Source organism: Lactuca saligna, chromosome 4, assembly GCF_052625555.1.
Source record: "Lactuca saligna cultivar CGN05327 chromosome 4, ASM5262555v1, whole genome shotgun sequence".
NCBI lineage: Eukaryota > Viridiplantae > Streptophyta > Magnoliopsida > Asterales > Asteraceae > Lactuca > Lactuca saligna.
The window spans coordinates 32308132-32327502 of record NC_136420.1 but is presented as its reverse complement, the minus strand read 5'-3'; the positions used below and the strand labels follow the sequence as shown (position 1 = coordinate 32327502).

Below are 19371 nucleotides of genomic sequence, written 5' to 3'. Positions count from 1 at the left end.
AAACCTGTATAACATGCTCAATCAATACATTTTCCACATAACAGATGAGGCACACACACATAACACGTATTTCATATAGAAATAATCAGATCTGTAAGATAGAAGAAAGTGAATATACATTCACACACATAACAACAAAATATACACATAACACGTAATTTGTATAAAATACTTCATAATTTTGCATTAGTAGAAAGTAACAACACACTCATACATATAAACAACAATATACTTAATACACTCAAACCATACTTGTATTATTATCGTGTTTATGAAAGATAGTATACACTCACTTGATCAGAAGATGATCGGACAACACTACGACTTGCAAAAGTAGTAATCCTCAGCAGATCTAGAAGATCTCTTCAAAAATCGAACTTCTCGCGGGCAGAGCTTCGGCTCGGAAACCGCACTTCTCGGGATCTTCGGGATCTTGGGACTTGCTTCGGGACTCGGGAATATTACCGGGGCTTCGGGGTACTTCTGGCATGCAAAACGATGCAAAACGGGAGAGAGAAGGGAGAAAAATAGCAAAAGAGCCAGCTGCCCTCGCATCCTATTAATAGGAGGCTGACGCCTCGCAGTACGCGGGGCGTACTGCTCCGAAATCGTAAGCGCATGCGTCATCCGAAGTCCTCGAGTGCGAGTGTCGACACTCTTCGTTGTACGCGGGGCGTACTCCGGATGAGTCCGGTGACTCGCCTTCGGATAAGGCCGGATTTAATAATTAAATTTAATTATTAATTATTTAATAAACTTCGAAAATTCATATCTTCTTCATACGAACTCCGTTTTCGACGTCATATCCACGCGAAGGTGAGACTACGCTCTACAACTTTCGTTTAGACTCTGTCGGCTAGTTTTGAATTTATTTTTATTATTTATTTTTAATAGGCCGGGATAGAAAATTTCGTTATAAATTCATAACTTCTTCGTTTAACGTCCGTTCTCGCCTAACTTTTTATCGCTTTGATACTAACAACGAGATCTTGGAATCTCATTTAGATCATTAAGGCTAAATATCGCTCTAACGTAAATTGCACTTTTTACGTCATTCAGCGTTACCGGTTCTATCGCGAAACTTCGACATGTCATAACTTCTTCGTTATAGCTCGGATTTCGGCATTCTTTATATCTTCGGAAACGTTGTTTCAACTAATACAACATTATCTAAAGATATCAAGTTTATTTTATACTTAAATTTTGACGCTTATCTTTATTCTTAATTAATCAAACCACATAATTAAGCAATTAAGCACAAAACACATAATACTCAAATAATACAGTTCTATTATTTCAAAACGGGTTACAAAGGTTAACCTAGACTATTACATTGCTAAAAATGGCAAGCCCAGAAACACAGGCGTTACAATTCTCCCCACCTTAGGATGATCCCGTCCCCAGAATCACACCTTAACAAACAAATGTGGATAGCGACTCATCATGTCACTCTCCGTCTCCCAGGTGAGATTCGGCCCATTAGTGTGTTTCAATCGGACAAGCACTAACTCGACCATCTTGCGTTGCAACTTCTTAGTCTTTCGGTCAACAATTGCCTCTGGTTCTTCAATCAACCTTTTGTTCTCATCGATTCTCAACTCCGAAAGTGGAATCATGTCGGGAACTTCCCCCGTGAACTTTCGTAAATAACACACATGAAAAGTGTTATGAATTCCATTCAGTTCTTCTGGTAGTTCGAGCTTGTAAGCTTGGTTCCCAATCCTATGAAGAACTTTAAACGGTCCAATAAACCTTGGACTTAATTTTCCCCTTTTTCCAAATCTTATAAGTCCCTTCCACGACGAGACTTTAAGCAAAACCAAATCCCCAACTTCAAAAGTCATCGGTCTTCGCTTTTTGTCAGCATAGCTCTTTTGACGATCCTGAGCCGCTAACATTCTTTCCCTAATTATTTTCAACTTTTCAGCAGTTTGATGAACCATCTCCAGTCCCATAAACTGCTTTTCCCCAGCCTCAAGCCAACAAGACGGCGTACGACACTTTTGTCCATACAAAGCTTGGTAAGGTGCCATCTTAATGCTCGAGTGAAAACTATTGTTATAGGAAAATTCTACCAATGGTACATGTTCATCCCAATTACCTAGGAATTCCAAGGTACATGCTCTCAGCATATCTTCAAGTGTTTGTATCATTCTTTCACTCTGGCCATCAGTCTGCGGATGGTAAGCTGTACTTAAACATAACTTGGTACCCATTTCCTCTTGTAGACTTTTCCAAAACCTTGAGGTGAAACGACTATCACAACCCGACACAATTGTTAGCGGAACACCGTGAAGTCTCACAATTTCCTTCACATAAGAATTCGCAAGCTTTTCCATAGACCATTTCTCCCTGGCTGCTATGAAATGCGCACTCTTAGTGAATCGATCGACGACCACCCAAATCATGTCGTGACCATTCTTTGTTCTGGGCAGTTTAGTGAAAAAATCCATAGCAATGTCTTCCCACTTACCCATAGGCACAGGTAAAGGTTCTAAACTCCCATACGGTTTCTGATGTTGTGTCTTGACTCTCGCACCAGTCACACACTCGGCCACATACTTTGCAACATCAAGCTTCATCGTCGGCCACCAGTAGTAGGGTTTTAGGTCCCTATACATTTTAGTGCTACCGGGATGAATCGAGTACATGGTCTTGTGAGCTTCTTCCATTAGAAGATCTCTGACTCCTCCTGTCTTAGGTATCCAAATCCGATCCTGGAACACCTTCAGTCCATGACTGTTTACACCGAACACCAACGTTTTGCCCAAACGTTCCTCCTTTTGGTCATTCTTATCAGAAGCTTCCTCTTGAGCTTTCTTTATACTTTCCACAATGGTCAAGACAACTTCAATTCTCAACGCTCTTGGCCTTTTTCTCTCAACATTGACTTTTCGACTGAGAGCATCAGCAACAACATTAGCTTTACTGGGATGGTAAAGTATCTCACAGTCGTAGTCCTTGAGTAACTCTAGCCAACGTCGTTGCCTCATATTTAACTCTTTCTGATTGAAGAGATATTGGAGACTCTTATGATTAGTGAAAAGTTTGCACTTCGTGCCATAGAGGTAATGCCTCCATATCTTCAGAGCGAAAACTACCGCTGCCAACTCCAAATCATGAGTCGGGTAGTTCTTTTCATGATTCTTCAGCTGTCGAGACGCATATGCTATCACCTTTTCTCTTTGGGTTAAAACACAACCCAATCAAACACCAGACGCATCGCTATAAACAGCGAAGTCTTCAACTCCATCGGGTAGAGAAAGTATCGTTGCCTCGCATAGCTTCTTCTTTAGCTTCTCGAATGCTTCTTTATGCTTATCATTCCAAGCATAAGTAGCTCCTTTGTGGGTCAAAGCTGTCAACGGAGTAGCGATCGAAGAAAAGCCTTGGATAAACCTTCGGTAATATCCAGCTAATCCCAAAAAGCTTCGGATCTCCGTGGGACTTTTCGGTTGTTCCCACTTCATCACAGCTTCGATCTTTGCTGGATCAACCATTATCCCTTCTTGGTTGACCACATGACCCAAGAATTGGATTTAAGAATCCAAAAATCACATTTGGAGAACTTAGCATACAACTTCTCCTTCTTCAAGACTTCTAACACTTCTCGCAAGTGTTTGCCATGTTCCTCCTGGATTTTTGAGTAAATCAGAATGTCGTCTATGAACACTATCACAGATTTATCAAGGAACGGATTACAAACTCTGTTCATTAAATCCATGAATGCTGCCGGAGCATTGGTTAGTCCAAACGACATAACCAAGAACTCGTAGTGTCCATATCTAGTTCTGAATGTGGTCTTCTCGATATCTTGCTCTCTTACTTTTAGCTGATGATATCCTGACCTTAGATCGATCTTCGAGAAATAGCTCGAACCTTGCAATTGATCAAACAGGTCATCAATCCTTGGCAACAAATATCTATTCTTTATTGTTGCCTTGTTCAGCTCTCTGTAATCAATGCACATTCTCATACTTCCATCTTTCTTCTTCACGAATAACACCGGAGCTCCCCAGGGTGATGAACTAGGTCTAATGAAACCTTTGTCCAACAACTCCTGAAGTTGCATCATCAGCTCCTTCATCTCCGTTGGTGCTAATCGATAAGGTGCTTTTGCTATTGACGTGGTTCCTGGTAACAAGTCAATTCTGAACTCCACTTGTCTATTAGGTGGTAATCCAGGAAGATCTTCTGGAAATACTTCCGGATAATCACACACCACTGGAATACTCTGCATCACCTTCTTTTCCTTCTTAGCATCAATCACGAATGCTAAATATGATGTACATCCCTTGGTCAAACACTTTCTGGCTTTCATTAGGGAAATGATTCCAGAATTCACTCGACGTTTGTCCCCATACACCATAAACGAATCTTTTCCTGGTGGGTTTACTTTAACTATCTTCTTCTTGCATAAAATTTCGGCATCATTGGCGCTAGGCCAATCCATTCCCAACACGATGTCGAAACCATTAAGTTCGATAGGTAATAATTCTTCGTGAAACTTATTCCCATTAAGGTCGATTAAGATGTTTTTCATACGATGGCTAACAGGTACAAACTTGCCACTAGCAACTTCGACTAATAAAGCATTATCTAGTCTATCAATAGGCAAAGCTAGTTTTCTACCAAATTCATGCGATATAAAGGAGTAGTTGGCTCCAGAATCAAATAAAATTTGGGCAGGCAATGTGTTTACGAGAAAGGTACCTGAAGCAACATCAGCTTCATCTTTAGCAGCTTCCAGTGTCATCTGGAATGCTCTCGCCTTTGGCTTTGGTGGAATGTTGGGCTTAGCTTCCTCCTTCTTCTTCGGACAGTCTTTCAAAATGTTCCCCTCTTCATTACAACCAAAACACATCCTTTTGTTGTTCGGACATTCATTGGCAAAATGTCCAACCTTTCCACACTTGTAGCAAGTTACATGCTCGCTACATTTCCCAAAGTGCTTTTTCTTACACTTATCACACCACTTCGCTTCGCCTCCTTTTCCTCCAAACTTTTTCGAATCAGATTTCAAAAATTTGCCTTTCTTACCGGAACCAGATGTGCCCTCAAACTTTCTCTTCTCACCAACCTCAACCTTGTTGGTGGTTCTCCCCTTAATCATGTTCTCAACAGACTTGGCAGCCCAGATAGTTGCCTCTAGAGTATGTGCCTGACGTACTGGCACCTCGTACTCCCATGGGAGTCCCTTCGCATACCGGTCCACCTTTGTCAGCTCGTCTGGAACGATACGCAAGGTAAACTCCATTTTATCGGTGAAGTTATTGGTGTATTCATCAACTGACACGCTGCCTTTTCTCAATGTCAGAAACTTGTTCTCTAGTTCCAATAGATTTGGAGCCGAGCAGAACTTGCGCTTGAACTGCACCAAGAATTCTGCCCATGTCAATTGCAGTGGCTCATTTGGGCTTAAAGTCTTCCCTAGAGTGTTCCACCAACGAACGGCTCCACCACGGAATTGACGCACTGCATAGATGGTCTGCAACTTGCCTCTGCAGCCACAAGTCATGAAGGCTAACTCCATTTCAGAGATCTAATCCATCACTCCTATCGGGTCCTCCTTTCCATTGAAGGTCGATGGTTTGCAAGTTAGAAAATCCTTGTACTTGCATCCCATTCCATCATGGTTGTTTTGCCTAACTATCGGTGGGTTGGCTTAACCAACAGACCCACTAAAGTTTCCACCCTCCAAGTACCCTTCATTTAATTCGGGCTCATCCACACGAATTGACAGTTCTTCATGATTTTGTTGAAGCAACTACCTAGTTTCATCCATCTGACGATCCAGCATCGTCTGAATCATCATTTGCACACCAGCCATGGTTATTGGCTCAGGTGCTGCTGCTACGACAGGTCTTTGTTCAATCACTGGTGGTTGATTCCTGTTTTCATCAACATTTCCAACTCCACTTCTTGTTCTCACCATTTTTGATCTACACACCGAATAAGGTGAAATTAGATCCTCATTCACGATAGATATTCAAATCATCCTTATCACTCTGAAACGTTTACATGCTAGTTCTAATATCGTAAACATACGCTTAGAATCCTACACACATAAAGTTTCTAGATCCAGTCGGCAACAAACCATAGATCCGAACAAATAATATCATATATGGAAACATATAACATTTAGCACATAAAGCATTTTAGGCAACTTTCCTAAAATAAACTAGTGCTCGTGTCTAAAATATAACAGACACACTTCTCAAAATTTCACTTAGCATTCTAAGTTTAAGTTTAGAAATCCTACAAATTCCTAGTTCGCTTAAACTAATGCTCTGATACCAACTGTGACATCCCCAAAATCTCGGCCAGAAAAGACCGATTTTTCATTTATGCTTTTAAAATAATTTCAGAGTAAATCCTTTTGATTTGAAAGAGTTGCGGAATTTGTTCCCAAAAACAAAACATGATAAAACAATATTTACCAAAGCATTTCATAAAAGAAATGTATTTTCATTATATAATCAAAACTCGGGGTGTCATGTTCCGATACAGACCAATAAGCATAAACGATAACATTACAGGTCATTCAACAAATATATACATATACAGACTTATAAACAAAACAACTTGATGGTTCATCCATCTTACACCCTTGCGCCACTTCCTGTAATACAAATAAAACAGAGTGGGTCAAGCTTGGGAGCCTGGTGAGCATATAGGGTTTTCAACCCACAACAAATAATTAAATTAATTATTATCAACCAACAATAACCCAATTACCCATTCCCGTTATTCTCACTTTATGTCCCTAAAATAACTAACACAAGGGACCTAGTCTAAGAATATTTCATCGGGGTGACAACACATGCTTCGGGGGTTCCTCAGCAATATAAGTCAAATAAGGCAACCATGAGGGGGATGGAATAGAACGAATGAACACCCAAGTTCATTAACACCTATAGGTTATGAGCCTGCTAGTGTTCCACGGGACTGTCTAGAAAAGTCCGTGGTCGTCATCTAAATTCCGCTAGATGACTGGATCAAAACAACATCGAGGCCTCTCATCTGTTTATTACACACCAACTATCTACCCATGTTCTACCCAACATATTAGTAGATAAAACATACATTTTTATACATTGTTTCAAAACCTGTATAGCATGCTCAATCAATACATTTTCCACATAACAGATGAGGCACACACACATAACACGTATTTCATATAGAAATAATCAGATCTGTAAGATAGAAGAAAGTGAATATACATTCACACAGATAACAACAAAATATACACATAACACGTAATTTGTATAAAATACTTCATAATTTTGCGTTAGTAGAAAGTAACAACACACTCATACATATAAACAACAATATACTTAATACACTCAAACCATACTTGTATTATTATCGTGTTTATGAAAGGTAGTATACACTCACTTGATCAGAAGATGATCGGACAGCACTACGACTTGCAAAAGTAGTAATCCTCATCAGATCTGGAATATCTCTTCAAAAATCGAACTTCGCGCGGGCAGAGCATCGGCTCGGAAACCGCACTTCTCGGGATCTTCTGGATCTCGGGACTTCCTTCGGGACTCGGGAATATTATCGGGGCTTCGGGGTACTTTTGGCACGCAAAACGATGAAAAACGGGAGAGAGAAGGGAGAAAAATAGAAAAAGAATCGGCTGCCCTCGCATCCTATTTATAGGAGGTTGATCCCTCGCAGTACGTGGGGCGTACTGCTCCGAAATCGTAAGCGCATGCGTCATCCGAAGTCCTCGAGTGCGAGTGTTGACAATCTTCGCTGTACGCGGGGTGTACACGAGTACGCGGGGCGTACTCCGGATGAGTCCGGTGACTCGCCTTCGGATAAGGCCGGATTTAATAATTAAATTTAATTATTAATTATTTAATAAACTTCGAAAATTCATATCTTCTTCATACGAACTCCATTTTCGACGTTCTTTATATCCACGCGAAGGTGAGACTACGCTCTACAACTTTCGTTTAGACTCCGTTGGCTAATTTTGACTTTATTTTTATTATTTATTTTTAATAGGCCGGGACAGAAAATTTCGTTATAAAATGATAACTTCTTCGTTTGACGTCCGTTCTCGCCTAACTTTTTATCGCTTTGATACTAACAACGAGATCTTCGATTCTCGTTTAGATCACTAAGGCTAAATATCGCTCTAACGTAAATTGCACTTTTTACGTCATTCAACGTTGCCGGTTCTGTCGCGAAACTTCGACAGATCATAACTTTTTCGTTATAGCTCGGATTTCGGCATTCTTTGTATCTTCAGAAACCTTGTTTCAACTACTACAACATTATCTAAAGATATCAAGTTTATTTTATACTTAAATTTTAACGCTTATTTTTATTCTTAATTAATCAAACCACATAATTAAGCAATTAAACACAAAACACATAATACTCAAATAATACACTTCTATTATTTCAAAACGGGTTGAAAAGGTTAACCTAGACTATTACATTGCTAAAAATGGCAAGCCCAGAAACACAGGCGTTACAATGGGTGTGTTTGACTATAATGAGAGAAATAAGACACTTATGGTTATTAATATATTATAAGTTCTAGTATATTAATAATAAGAATAATAAGATTATTTAATTAGTATTGATCAAGAATTAATCTAGGATTAATTAAGTGATCAAAAGAAGACTAATTAAATATATGGGTTGATTGTGTAAATCATCCATACTTATATAGTGGGCTAATGCTCCATGGATAATCAAGTTGGGCTAAAACCCATAGGATGGTCCATGGATGCTCCATGGTGTATTTGAACCCATGGATCCAAGGAAATGGAAAGCCATGACAATTAAGGATTTACCCTAATTGTAACACTATATAAAGATATTATTCTTGACAAAATCGGCCACTAAGGATCACATTAGAAAGTGAAGAAAAGGGCTAGCCGATTTCATGAAGTGTAGAACTCTCTCAAGTTATTCTAAGTGTTTTGATGATTGTGATTCCATTTGAGGCTTCCACACTATTGGGGCTAGGCACTCAAGCTTCATGAAGACTTTCTACATCAAAGAGGTATGTATTCTATTTTGTTACACTCATTGTTTTGTATGCTAGATTAGGATAATACCTTGGATGTTCGTATTTGCATGTATGATAGAGAAAACATAGATCCAAGGTATTTAGGGTTGCATGTACACTTAGGAGTGTTAGTATGCTCAAAACCCAACAGTGGTATCAGAGCCTAGGCTTGTTTTCTTGTTATACTTGCAATGGAAGCTGAAAAATCGAGTTTTGTTGTTGTCTGCCCAGCAGACTCGCCGAGTCCATGAAGGGACTCGACGAGTCCAAGGCAAAAAGCATCCAACTCGTCGAGTTGGTTAGTGCACTCGACGAGTTGGACCCCCAGACACCATATTTTTGAGGTTTTTGGCTAGAAATGGACTAGGAACATTACCCTAAGTTGTTTTTGAACTTATAAACTTGTTTTTAATGTGGTAATGTTCATGCTAATCCATTTTCAAAGATAATTGTCAATAGATTCATGTTTTGTATTAGTTTAAGGTTTAGACTAATTACATGAGAAAGTTTGATTTGAATTATCTTGTTCTTATGAGTTGCTTAGATTAATAGAAAAGTTAATTGAAATAGTTGCTTTCAATCCATTTTAATCTAAGTGTTGAGTATAAAATGTGTTTGTGTAACTTGTCCTCAAGTTACATGAAGAGTCACATTAAAGACTCATAAAACTCATAAAAGTTGGTAATGGTTACAAAATGAAGAGTCTTGTGTCATTGAATATTTTTTATGACTCCATAACTTGTCCTCAAGTTATGGAAGTTCAAGAGTCACTTCATTAATAAATAAATAAATATATAAATAAAGTGTAACCTTAATTAATTCCATAAGTTATAAAAATAAAGAAAAGTTAGTTCTTTTATTAGTTTAAAGTCTTCCATAAGTTATGGAACTTGAAGAGGTTTTTGGATTAAAACTACTTTAAACACATAAGTTATGGAATTAATTAGTTTTGAATAGTTTGAAAACTTGCCCTCAAGTTTTGGAATTTGAAAAGTTTTCTCTTATGAATACTTTAATTCCAAGTTAGCCCTTAGAATTCTAAAGAGTTAAAATTCAACACTTATACTATTTATAACATTAATGGTTAATTATTATATATATGTATAAGAACAAGTCGTTTTACCGTTAGTAGGCCTCATTCACGAAATCGGTCTATAAGGTGGGTATAAGGTTGTTGCCTATAAAATGGCGACTTAATGGGTGTATACTCTCACCCACTGCTTGCTTGATCGGTGGAGGGTCGTTAGCCGAACAGGTAGGACAATGACTTTAAATTCTCATTAAAAGTATAATGATTATTATAAAGTAACTAAATATTTTATTTAATTCCCAATCTTAGTTACTTTAGGAAAAATGTGAATTTGGTGCTAACCCATGGAATTCACACTTTGTACCTTACCAAGTCGTTGGTGGAGCGTGTGTGGTTAACCGGCACACTAACTTGGACTAGTAAGGACCACGAAGGGTGACTTAATGTTTTTCATAGATCAATGGAGCATGTGTGGTTAACCGGCACATTGATTAGGTGATAATATTAAGGGTACCAAGTGAATTGGTATGGTTATTCACACCTTGTTTTGTGATCCTCGGCATCCCAATCACAAAATTTGAGAGGGCACACTCGAGATTGAAACATGCCATTGAAAAATTCAATGAATCTCAAAAGATCTAGGAATTTCAAATCCAATTAAAACCTAATAATTAAATTATTTCATTTTTCATGGTGGAAATTGGTGAATCGTCATTCGCCTACCTTCAAATATTTTATAGCTTGGATTACGGCATCCCTCTTCCAAATTATAAAATATTGTGTTTGTTCCTAGCCTTAATATTTCTTATTGGGTATTATATTAAGGATTTTGAATCAACTAACTTGATTTTCTCCCATTATAGATGTCTGGTTCAGACAACTATGATCTTTCCAAATCTCTTGAAGATGATGTTCCTCAACATCATGCTTCACTTCCTCTATCTCCTCTAATTATTCTCCCTCACCCACAAGTTCTTGAAAAGTTTAAGGTCACTCGAGCCCTATTGGCAAGTAAAGGTCTTGGTGTGGTCACATCTTGGAGATGTAGTCACATATTGACAAGCCGGGAGAGTTGGGTGTCAAAGTCTTGAGAAAGTTGGTGGTTCAATCACTTTCTAAGTCACATAGTGAGTTCTTTTGGAACACCTATGAAAAAGACTATGACAAGACCCTTAATGATTTTATCTATTTGTTAAGATCAACTTCCTCAAAACTTGATGGACATTGACAATAGTGACACAGGAAATCCAGAAAAGCGTTCTCTTCCCAATGGAAAGGGACCGGCCATAGTCAACTCGGTTGACCCAATGGTAAAGAGAAAGGCTAAGTCTGAGATAATCTCATGTACCATTACCAAAGGGTGCATGTGTTTTGTTGCCAAAGAAAGGGGCATTGGTTGTGAAGCTGCCCTATTCACCTGAAAGGTCATAAGGTTGATCAAGTCAAGAGGTTTGACTCTACTTCGGGTAAAGTCCACTGTCTAACTCTATTAAGTTTCTATTTGGAGATTCTTATTACATAATGTGAATGGGTCACATGTTGATGTCTTTTAAGAATCAAAGAAAAGATAGGAAGCTTAAAGAAGTATATGCTGATTTTGATTGCGAAGATGGGTTTCGATCGCATGGTTCGGTAATCAGAATTTTGAGTTGTTGCTTAAGAGTTATAATATATTGCTTGTGAATAGATAACAACAAGGTTTTCATGTGGATTGTAAGGATAAGTTTTTCCGCAAAGTTTTAAAAAAAAGAAAACAAAAGGGTTTTAATTTTATTTATTTTAAAAATATCCTTACAATGGCATCTGTGGAAAATTGTTGCTTATATGTTTCCAGTAATAGCAATATTGGAAAGTGGATTTGATTCTTTCATTTGTGGTAGTGTTTGAATTTACCAAATGAAGAAATTTTTCATCACCCAAGTTTCAATTGGACATAAACTTGGAATCAAACAAGTTGTATTGTATGATGAATGAGAATTTTCATCTTTGAAAAATTAAGACTAATTCTTTGATCACATGTATATGTGAGTCAATTGAAGGACTAAGGAATTAGGTACACTGGGTGTGCACTGGTCAAGGTCCACCACAAAGATTGATTTGTCATGATTTACTAAAGATTAGTAAATATGATTATACTTATAAGGTTAAGTATAATTTTGTAACATTGAAAAGGTTCCAATGTATGGCAGAGCGAATAAGAAGAATCAAATTAGGCAGAAGGATAAAAGTTTCTCAAATCTGAAAAGATGGGAGAGTACTTTAGTATCAGTTTTATGATCATCTTAATGATTTAGAAACCATATCACAAATTCATACTCTAAGGACGTCTTAGTGCATTGTTATGGCTAAGAAGAGAGGTCATGAATTGTTGGATTGGTTAAGATCAAGAAGATGAGTCATACTTCGTTCCAAAACAATTCTTAGAGTAATACTCCAAGATTGTAACATTGAGTGACATAAAGTAAGGCTTAAAACACTTATCAAATGTAGTGTGAAATGTTTCTACTCTTGTACATTTGAGATTGGTAAGTTGTGATGTCTTGGATGAGACAAAGACCAACTAAGACCAATTGTGTGAAGTGTTAGTCTTGATAAGAATCCGCACTATCCCTTAAATATTTGTTTTGTCAATGAATGGTTCTTGACTAGGAAAACTTATATGTCAAGGGGACAGTGGGAGGCTTAAAGATCCTGAAAGAGTTTCAAGATTTAATCAAGAGTGAAACCTGTAATTTATCACTAGCACACGACTTAAGGTTTGCAACCTATCGTGTTGACATAATTCTTATTTCTGTAACTACTTCAAATAAGTTGAATTTGAATGTGAGTTATCAGAGTTCAACTTGGAAGCCTTGGTGGGCCTTGTGCTACCAAGGTGACAAGAAAGTAAGATTCAATAAGTTTAATCCATGTAAGGCTGAATTTGTCACTAACCTTATCTTGTGATTATGGTTTTGACAAATTCGCATGGATAGGAACTCATACACTATAAAATCTAAGTGTCATAAGGTTTCTCTCCGATTCATGAAAATGATGGTGAGGAAATGCTTTCACTAAGTAGATTTTACGTAGATGGCAATTGTGTTATTTGCATTTTCAAAAGTCGTTAGTGGAGTGCGTGTGGTTAACCGGCACACTAACATGGACTTGTGAGAAATGGAAAATGCCTAAGCAATTGAGACTATGATTACGGCATCCCTTTTCATAGTTCTGAAAATTGTTTATACACACATGTGAGCTATCTAAGAAAGGGTGTATGAATCTAAATTTCAGAAGTCCAGCAGATTTCTAGAAATATGTCAGAGTTAGTGGGAGCATAAGTGTTATGCTAATAATCATCATGTTAGTGGGAGCATGATAATTATGATTAGTATTGCAAGTTAGCAATGTTAATTATAGAAAACAAGGTTTCAATTGGGAAAGAATTGTTTTGCTATAATTAAGGGAGAGGAAATTATACTTCATCTCAAATCTATAAGCTTAGATCGTGAGGTTTTAATCATTTAGTCAAGGATATATATGAATTTCATGTTGGAACGGCTCAACATAAGGAAATTTTATATATGAGTCCATTATTTGCGTTCTAAAATTCAATTATGATTACGGCATCCCTCTTCATAATCTGAATTATGAGAACTTGGCAAATTGAAATGGAAATGTTATAGCAAAAGACTGGTTTAGTCTTTATGTGAGACATCATGAATCGTTTCCCATATGCTTCGGATATAGGATCGATTACATGTGCTATATTCTTCCTTTCTAAAATTTTCCAAATGCCTGGGGAATTAAGAAGGGAAAAGGTTTAGAACTGGATATGACTAAAAGGATTAAACAATTGTCGAGGACAATCTAAGGTTTACCAAAGATTGGTTGCTCAAGGACATTTGGAAGTATAGTGATAATTCTGGAAGGACCATATTGACATAATCTGTAAGGAGGCAACTCTTGTTCAGAAGTGATAGTCAAAATGGAATCTGGAAATGTTTCAAAGTTAGAATTTTCAATCTGTTTAAGATTAGGAAACTTAATGCAAGAAGGATGTTCCCAAGGAGCTGATTTCCTTTGGAATGGTCTGTAATGATTGTTGCCAAGTCTTTGTGAATTTGTGCATAATCGTTATAAGAGGTTCAATGCATATAAGTTTAGAATCTAACAGATTTCAGTAAATGACATGAATTTGGAATTCTTGTATTTACAGTAAGGATTTGGGAGTGTGAAAAGAGAATCATTGAAGTTATGTTCAAGTGATCTAGTTCACAAAGTAAAGCTCATAGACAAACATAGTATGCATACTTGGTGTGTGGCATGACTAATGTTTAGAAAACATAGTGTACATGCTTGGAGCATGGGACAACTATTGTTTTAAATTCAAGAATAAAGTTGATAGCTGAAACAGTATATAATGAATAATGTGTAATCATATGGTGATAAATAAAAGGTGTTTTATTTATATTCATAAGTTCTGAGACCATATTGGATTCAATTATTATTGTGTTTCACTTTGCATGTTTTGACTTCCCGAATAAACTAGGTTATTCTTCCGGAATGACTAAGTTATTCAAACCATCCACAGTCGGTCATATGTTGGAAGTAGATATGAATTAAGACTGTCATGAGTTGGCTTGTAGAGGTCTAAGGTGTTGGACAAAGGGCTACAACACTCATGAGTGCTCATAAGTTCTGAGTATTGGATTCAACCCACGCTCATTGGAATCACTTCATGGATTTTATCACGAGTGATCATGAGACGATAATATTTTATATTCTTCAAACCTAGAGATATGAGTTGTTACTATGAGTTGATAGTACATTGATTGCACGAAAACGCATTTGGTAACTCGGTGCTATAAAACGTGCCTTTGTGTATGATTCAACAAGTAGTAGAACAAGCCATATGAGTCGAAGTTTATCCATTCCTTTTACCTTCAAGATGAAAGCGATATCTGTGGGCCCCTCGATGATTTGATGATGACAAATGGAAGTGCTTGGCCGGGCCAGGACTGATTTGATTTGTTCAATTAGTCAGTCGTCATAAATCGGAAATCGGGAAACAACAAATGGACGGAGAGAATGATTATAATCCATGTCTCAGTCCATATGATATCTAGAATGGAGGAATATATGATCCCTTATCTAATGGACAAGTCATTGACAAGGTCAGAGTTCATCTACAAGGTCAGAGTTCGACAGAAGCTTTTGAGAGCTACGATTGCTAGTTGGTTCTTGAAGTCATACGCAATAATAGTTTTAGACTTATCCAAGTGGGAGACTGTTGGATTAATGTCTAAGTCCATAACTATAATTGGTAAGACTTGACCCGACCCGACATGGTCCATTTGGGTTGCATACCATCATGCACTTGGATAGACTATAATGAGAGAAATAAGACACTTATGGTTATTAATATATTATAAGTTCTAGTATATTAATAATAAGAATAATAAGATTATTTAATTAGTATTGATCAAGAATTAATCTAGGATTAATTAAGTGATCAAAAGAAGACTAATTAAATATATGGGTTGATTGTGTAAATCATCCATACTTATATAGTGGGCTAATGCTCCATGGATAATCAAGTTGGGCTAAAACCCATAGGATGGTCCATGGATGCTCCATGGTGTATTTGAACCCATGGATCCAAGGAAATGGAAAGCCATGACAATTAAGGATTTACCCTAATTGTAACACTATATAAAGATATTATTCTTGACAAAATCGGCCACTAAGGATCACATTAGAAAGTGAAGAAAAGGGCTAGCCGATTTCATGAAGTGTAGAACTCTCTCAAGTTATTCTAAGTGTTTTGATGATTGTGATTCCATTTGAGGCTTCCACACTATTGGGGCTAGGCACTCAAGCTTCATGAAGACTTTCTACATCAAAGAGGTATGTATTCTATTTTGTTACACTCATTGTTTTGTATGCTAGATTAGGATAATACCTTGGATGTTCGTATTTGCATGTATAATAGAGAAAACATAGATCCAAGGTATTTAGGGTTGCATGTACACTTAGGAGTGTTAGAATGCTCAAAACCCTACAAAGATACCCAGGGCGGACCGGTTGTTTCGAAGGCCCAACGAGCGGTCCGGATAGGCTGTAGGCCCCACGAGGGCGGACCAGACGTGCCAAGGCTCAGAGAGTGGACCAAGCCGACTGAAGGCCCGATGCAGGCGGACCAGTCATACTGTAGACTCAGAGAGTGGACCAGGTGGGTTGAAGGCCCGGTGCGGGCGGACCAACCACACTGTAGACTCGAGGGACATGACTAAACTCGAAGGGTGGACTCGGTGGACCGAAGGCACGATACGGCGGACCAGTCACACAGTAGACCCAATATGCATGACTGTTCTATGTTCTGTTATGTTTTGTATGCTATTTATGTTATGGGCCGGAAGGCATTATGATTTGGACCGGAAGGCCGTAGCCTGGAAGGGCGTATATGTGGTTGGTATTTTGGGGGTATCTCATTAAGCTTTCGGGCTTACAGTTGTGGTTTAATGTTTTCAGGGTCTTCAGGAGATCGTGGCAAGGCGAAGGCGTGATCGTACCGCTGCTCGTGTTTATGTTTATGACATGGTTCTGGGAATACTCTGATAATAAATGTATTGAAAACCTTTTTGTAATAACATTATTAAAATGGGTTGTTTTTTAAAAGTTTAAATTTTGTTGAAATTTTTGGTCGTTACAACAATTGATAGGTCCACTGCCTTTGTGTGTTTATTTTATAATCAAAAGTAGGTTTAAAACTTGCTGAGTTCACACACATCAAGTTTTTGGCGCCATTGTCGGGGAACGGTTCTAAATTAGCATTAAATTCTATTTTTATCGATCCTTTGTGTAAGATTTCTCTTACACAAAGTTAATTCTTAGGTAATTTGGTAGTTAGTAAAGGTTTTAATAAATATCCGTTTTAATAAGTTAATTAGAAAAAAAAAATTATGTTTTTGTCTTGTACTCGCCGAGTGCACTCGTGACAACTCAGTGAGTCCATCGTTGTTCACAGTTTTAATTTTTATTTTATTTTTGTTCTTTTTACGTGTTTTTCTTGCAGTTGTTTCATGACCCAAGGATCTGATACACCTCTGGTCCCTCCTTTAGAAGACCCGGAATCCGAACTAAGGAGGAACAAAGGAAAAGCTGTTGGAGAATCCGTTTCTTCAAAGAACTCGCCACTAAAGAACCTCAAGTCCGTTTTCAGCAAGAAGAAGAGCAGCAAATCAGGAGCATCCAGCGCCTCTTTAGCAATCGAAGACCTGATTAAAGAAGACACCGAGTATGAGACCGAGGGAGAAGAAGATCTCACTTTTCGAGCACGAATCTAAGTTTGAGGACGATTTAGCTATCAGTATGGCTAATATCGATGACCTTAAGGGACTTGTGCAGCCTGCAATTCCCTCAACCGCTACATTTGAGCTTAAGGGTCATATCCTCGCTCAACTCAAGGAGATTCCCTTCTATGGAAAAGACCACGAAGATGCCTACAAGCACTTGGATGAAGTAAATGATGTGGCTGACTACTTCAATGTACCAAATGTGACACGTGAGACTCAGCTACTTCGTATGCTTCCAGTCACATTCAAGGGTGCTGCAAAGGATTAGCTCAAGTTACTTCCTCCAGGGTCGGTCACCACATGGGCTAAAATGAAAGAAGAGTTCATAGACCATTTTTGCCCGCCTTCCAAAATAGCCAAGTTGAAGAAAGCCATTGCCAACTTTGAGCAACAACCCAGAGAGTCTCTTTATGAGGCGTGGGAAAGGTACAAAGGTCTTCTCAGAAATTGCCCACACCATGACCTTAATAGCCAACAAGAGGTCTCCATCTTCTATGATGGAGTCAATGTCACCACAAGGCAATTGCTCGACTCGCAAGGCCCACTCGCAAAGAAGGCACCCCCACTAATCAAGGAATTAATTGAAGAATTTTCTAAGCATTCTAGAGAATACCACAACCCAAGAAATGAAGTAAGTCGGGGGGTAGTGAACTTGGCCAACGATGGTATGGCGGAGATGATGGCTAAGCTCGATAGTTTAGATAGAAGGATGACAAAAATGGATCAAACAATCCATGTTATTCGAGTTGGATGTGAGAACTGTAGAGGGCCTTATCTCACAAAGGATTGTGACTTGGATAAATATGGAAACAAGAAAGCTCAAGTGTTCTACTCAAGCGGTGATCGTTACGATGAGAATTGGCGGAAACCGAAGAAGGAATGGCTCCCGTATGAAGAATACAAAAAGGCGAAGGAGGAGAAATACAAGCAGAAGGAGATGGGTTTTTATCAAAAGGAAGAACCGGTTATGGAAAAGAAGGCCAATTTAGAAGAAATGTTCACTAGATTTATAGCCGCGTCCGAGAAAAGAAACAATGATTGTGACATCCCCATTTTCACGGCCAGAAAAGACCGATTTTGTTTATGCTTTATAAAAATCAGAGTACTTCTTAATAAAAATGTTGCGGAATTTGTTCCCAGAAAAACATGATAAATACGTTATTAAAAACATTTTCGAAGAAACGTATTTTATTCATTTCAAAACGTTTGGGATGTCATCGTTAATACAAAAACATAAGCATAAACAGAACTTACATTTATTTACACTAGTGATCTACATCTCTTTAAATCTCTCAGTGTAAAGTGACTTCGTATCCACACCTGTGATATAAATAAACTGAGTGGGTCAGGTTGGGAAACCTAGTTAGTACATAGGGTTTTCAACCCACAATAATATAATTATTATGTTTAAACAATCAAGCAATTAAACCCAATTACCCATCCCCATTATCTTCTTTACTCTTAAGGATCTACCCTAAGAATTAGCTATTCCTCGTTCATTCATTCCTAAGGATTATCCTAAGGAATCAGCACAAAGTCCATCATTGCCACGGTTTACACAACGGGCACTAAGTCTGCATAGTCGTCAGGATTTAGGCATCAAGTCTGCATGATCACCAAGGTTTAGACATCAAGTCTGCATGATCACCAGGGTTTAGGCATCAAGTTTGCATGATCACCAAGGTTTAGAGTACACCGGGTGAACACATCGTTCACAACACCTACAGGTTGCGAGCCTGCTAGTGTTCCACTGGACTGTCTAGAATAGTCCGTGGTTGTCATCCATATTCTGCTAAATGACAGGGCCATCATTTGGAAAAAGGCTTCTCGCATCGTCCACCTCTCACCCTCACCTCGTGGTCTATAACACCTCTCAACTCATCATTCAACTCATATTCCATCTATTATATCTACCCATGTTTACCCCAACATTATCGTAGATATAAAATACATATACAGTTTAA

At 38.1% G+C, this 19371-nt stretch overlaps 1 non-coding gene across 1 annotated transcript; it reads right to left on the bottom strand.

The window, feature by feature from the left end:
* Positions 1 to 17765: 17765 nt before the first annotated feature.
* On the bottom strand, positions 17766 to 17872 carry LOC145044663 (small nucleolar RNA R71). Its single transcript, XR_013681609.1, has one exon. It is a non-coding gene; the product is annotated as a small nucleolar RNA R71 (small nucleolar RNA).
* Positions 17873 to 19371: the final 1499 nt, after the last annotated feature.